This window comes from Lissotriton helveticus, chromosome 12 (assembly GCF_964261635.1).
Source record: "Lissotriton helveticus chromosome 12, aLisHel1.1, whole genome shotgun sequence".
Classification (NCBI taxonomy): Eukaryota; Metazoa; Chordata; class Amphibia; order Caudata; family Salamandridae; genus Lissotriton; species Lissotriton helveticus.
The window spans coordinates 406312807-406317955 of NC_136073.1; the positions used below are offsets into that span (position 1 = coordinate 406312807).

Sequence of the window (5149 nt, forward strand, 5' to 3'; positions counted from 1 at the left end):
TACTGGAGAACTAAGTAATGTTCTGATTTGTTACCTTTGCCTCAAATTGTAAAGCGCTCTGGTATCCTTCGGGATCAAGTTTGTGCTATTTAAAACTTTATAAATAATTTTAAAAAAAATCCTGTGAGCGGCAGTTCACCCTAACAGGGCCATACATCCTGCTCAGTTTATCAAGAGGGCAGCTCCCAGGCAGTTGGAGAGCTGAAGGCCATGCGCATCCATCATTGTTATTTTGCTGAGAGGGCACAGATAGCAGTGGATTGCCCTGTAGTTTTTCGAATTTGATGTCCTCTCTGAGCCATGTCTGGCAGTAAAAGGGGGTTTTAGCATTGTACAAACTTCAGCAAAACTCAGAACTTAGATCAAGGTTTATGTTGAGCCAGAGATCCCCTGTATATTTCCGAAATGCTTACATTTAATGGCGCACCTTCCGGCGCGCCCATTCCTGGTAACCCAGATGGTAATTAGGACGTTTTTGCTTTCCAGTCTGCCATTGGCATGGTTAGGTGTCTGCCTGTCTGAAGAGCCATTCTTGTTGGATAGCCATGTGTGCCTGTGACCTTCAAGTGCTTTGTGTACTTTGGGGATCAAGGGCAAGTAACCTGTCCTGTGAAAATTAGGGAGAGATTTCTCCCCATATTTTGCCATATATGGTTGATCTTTCCTATATCCTTTAACCATCAAACCACCAAACGTTAGAGTGCTGCCACAAATTATGTTCTCTTTTGTAGAGCTGGTAGGCTTGCTAGTTAGCACCCCAAAGGCTTTCCATGATTCAGAGTAAGGTCCGATGACTATCATGTAGTGAACATGCCCCTCTGAAAAAGACTGTTGCAGAAATTTCCGTAAATCCTTCAGCTTCGAGTTGGTAAGATATTAAAATGTGTACCACTGTTTTCACAACTGAAACTTTTTCTATTTTGTAAGAAATATGAAATGTCCATTCACTACACTTTCTGCTGGAGTGTTAGGCATTTTGTTCTGGTTCAGACTCCTGCCCACAGCAGCGTTCCACCCTCATAGCTGAAGAAAGGAATGGATTTGCTGATGTTGCTTCAAGCGACATCTCCTTCCAAGGTGTTCTGGCTGCAGACCACCTGAGACACATCTTTAGGTTCTGAGGTGGTAGAGTTAATCCTATCCAGAGAGCTGTGGTGGATGCAATGTGGCAGATTGATGTCAGTGCCTCAGGATATTCATTATACTGTGCAGTGATATACAAATATACAAGGATGGCAATGCCTAGGAGTGTTCTTTATATTGTGCAGTGAGGTAAGAAGAGAGCAGTGCCTACGGGTACTCTTTATTCCATGCAGTGACGCAGTATGATGGCAGTGCCTCTGGATATTATTTATTCCATGCAGTGATGCAGTAGTCTATTCCTGCTTTGTGGGTTTGTTCTGTGGGTTTAGTATTGTTTGTGTTCTGGGGTAGGGTGCTACTCGCCGAAAAAGCAATTCAACACCTTGGGGGTAGCAAGTGCTATATAAATGTATACCTTTTCCCCCTCAATCCAAATGACTAACACATCCACCACTCAAATTACTTTCATATTTCACTATACTAATTTGCCACTAATCCTTTATGGATTTCGTAGTAGCATGCTACTCGCCGAAAAAGCGATGCAACGCCTCATCAGGGGTAGTAAGTGTGACATAAATCAAAATACTATACATTGGGCCTTATGTGTGTGAGAGGACTTTGCAGGCAGTGTGTACCGGCATCCATGTGGGAGGCAGCGAACAAGTCCCGTGTATGCAAATCAGGAAGGAGTAAGTAGACTGGAGTACAGTACATACAGATGAACCAGTGCCATCTTAAGAACTTTTGGAGACATGGGGAAGACGTATTTTGGGATCTCCAGATCAGGAAAACCTTACAACTTCACTGCACAATGAGAAATACTTTCAGGAACAGCACAAAATGAAGAGTGACATCTGCCTGCCAAATGGCACTTCAATTAAACATTGTTGATCACTGGCGTAAACTATTCAATTTTTGTTGCAGATAAGAGGCTCAATATTCTATTTTCGTGAAGGAAGGCCTTATCACCTGGAAACCAAAATCAGCAGAGGAAACCAGCAGAGCAAGATTTTCTTTTCTTTTTCAGATATACCAGTCCAGCCTCCAAGAAGGAAGTTCTACATTTACCATGGCTACTAGTAGCTTATCTGCTTCTGCTCTGAAGCGCAAGTCTACGCAGTCTTCAATGATTGACTTCCTACCGTCACTGAAGCGCCAGTGTGTTACAGGGGAGTCTTGTCCAGTGCAACCAACTAGTGATGAAGCTAGTAAAACCCAGCAAGAGTCTGACAGGGACAGTCCACCATTAGAAAAACTTCAACGTGTGCCAGAGAAAGAAACTGTCAAACTCCCTGACTGCTGGAACACTAAACAGTGGTATTACTTTCAGGAGGAATATAAATGGTTGTATCTTAAGTCAGGCAATATTGGATGTTCTTCCTGTAAATGGGCTAAATCAACAGGTCTTTCAGTGCACAATAACACCCAAGGCATGCGCGTAAGTAAAGTGTGGGCAGATGGCGAGGTTGGTCCTTCCGGTGACGGAAAAGCTTTCAGGCAGAAACAGCTCAGGAAGAAGATTATGGAGCATAAGGCGAGCGCTGGTCACTTGGCAGCTGAGGACATTCTTACAGCTCAGCAGAAAAATACATTGGTGGTGGCAGTACACGAATGTAATGCAAAACATATGGAGAGCACATGCAGGGTATTTGACACTGCCTACTACTTGGCAAAAAAAGATCGCCCTTTCACTGACCACCCTGATCTAATTCTCCTTCAGGCAAAGAATGGCAGCGCAATGGAGCGCAATGGGACGTGCTTTGCACAGCAATGTGACTGCAACTGAAATAATAAAACACATTGCATTGGAAATGCAACAAAGATTGGTCTGTTATATCAGACAACACAAACCAAAGATCACAGTATTAATTGATGAGAGCACTTCTATTAGCAATGCTTCTACCTTGATCATCTACCTCCGTGGCATTTTTGGAAATGAAAGTACCCCAGTGACCATCTATTTCGGCCTCCTGGAGCTGGAAGAAACTAATGCTATTGGCGTAAAGACCGCTCTCCTAAGCTACTTTGAAAAAGTTGGACTCACAAAAAGTCTGCTTCATGATATCTTGATTGCGGTATGTACTGATGGAGCAGCAGTTATGTTTGGTAAAAAAGGAGGAGTAGTAGCATTGTTGAAATCAGAATTTCCAAATCTTGTACTGACATGGCACTGTTTGGCTCACAGACTAGAACTTGCTGTGGCAGATACAGTTGATGAGGTTGCAGGGGTCAATCACTTCAAGATGTTCATGGACTAATTGTATGCCACATACAGCATGTCACCAAAAAACCAGAGAGAGCTAAATCTTGCCGCAGCGAGCTATGTGTACAGCTTCAGAAGATAGGGAAAATGCTTGATACTAGATGGGTAGCATCCAGTTACAGATCTGTGAAAGCTGTTTGGAACTGCTTCCCTGCCTTGTGCAAACATTTTGAGAATGCTTCTAAAGACCCATCCAGACCCATAAGAGACCGGAGTAAGTATGAAGGTCTCTTGAAGAAGCTTACATCCTATTCTTTTATCAGAGATTTGGGGGTAATGTGTGATGCACTTCAAGAGCTCAAAGACTTATCACTCTCCTTACAGAAGAGGGATATTACAATTGTTAATGCCCACAGACTTTTGGTTAGTCAAGTACGCATATTTATAGCAATGAAGGACTCCCCAGGGGAGTTTGCATCTGCGGCTCAGAGAGCAGTGGACGAGGGCAAATTCAAGAATGTTCCTCTTTCCCATGGTAGAAGCAACTCTGTTGCCCTTAATAAAAATCAGTTTTACCAAAGCCTGTCTGTAAATATAAATAAACGATGTGCCCCGGATTCTGAGAAAGAACTTATAGCCAGCTTCAGTGTACTAGATGCAAGCAACTTGCCTTCTGGTGATGAATGTATTCTTTATGGGGAAACAGATATCCAGAAACTGTGTTCAGAGTTTCAGCTGCCAGCAAGAGATACTATCCAAGCTTTTAGACTTTTCAAAGATTTTGGTGGAAAGAAAACCCCTGAAGCATTAAAAAAGTTAGTAGTTTGCATGGAAACCCTGCCAGCAAGTAATGCGGATTGCGAGAGAGGTTTCAGCGCAATGAACTTAATTGCTTGTCCATCAAGGGCCTCTCTTCTTGTAGAGACCATTTCTTCATGCCTATGGGTAAAACTCAATGGTCCTCCATTTGAAACATTTGATGCAAAGCTGTATGTGAAGAGTTGGCTTGCAAAAGGTAGAAGGTCCGCTGAAGAAAATTGTTGTGAGAAACCCCAGCAAAATAATCACACTGAATATCTTCAAGGGTTTTGGGGAATCCTGCAATATATTTCTAAGTAATATAAATAGTTTTTACATGTTTTTTTAAAGTGTTTGGTATTTGTATGGCTTATACTTAATAAATATACTTTTTTGCCTATTTTATTATCCTTTGCTGGATGCAACTTCATGATTTTCTTAAGCACACAATGCTAGTTATCTTGATTTAGACCACGCCCTTACTCGGATAGACCACGCCCCTACTCGGATAGGCCACACCCCTTTATGAGAGTAGCCACGCCCCTTTAGAGCACCCCCAGGTTTTTTCCCACTTAAAGCCCTGTATATATGTGTTCTTTATAAGATACATAACCAGATAAAAATAAAAAACAGATGCATGATTTAACTTTTGTGAACATCCCAGCTTGAGGGAGGCACACCCCGTTAGATCTCTTTAACCCCAAGGGGATAATGCTTATTGCACCCCCTTTGGAGAAAAGTGGGAACATACAGGAGGTACTCCCTCTTCCCTATGGCTAGTTAGGCTCATACTCCTTCATTATGTTAAAAGTTAGAGAAGCCTACCATCGGAACTCTTGTCTTTAGCAGGATCTTATCTTATTTATACACGTGCCCTCATCCTGACCACTGGAACCAATGGGCACTAACTACTGTTGGCATTTTGCATGGTTAGTTCTTGAAAGTACTTTACAGAATGTTGTGCACTGTCAATTTGGCATTGAGCACTTTATATTTTCAGTGATGTTAGCAGCCCACCCCCTGATTACCTCCCATTGGAATTTCTTAGCGCTACTATCATGGATG

At 42.4% G+C, this 5149-nt stretch overlaps 1 pseudogene; it reads left to right on the forward strand.

Moving 5' to 3' along the window:
* Nucleotides 1-2152: 2152 nt before the first annotated feature.
* On the forward strand, nt 2153-4405 carry LOC144798034 (E3 SUMO-protein ligase KIAA1586-like; annotated as a pseudogene).
* The last annotated feature ends 744 nt before the right edge of the window (nt 4406-5149 follow it).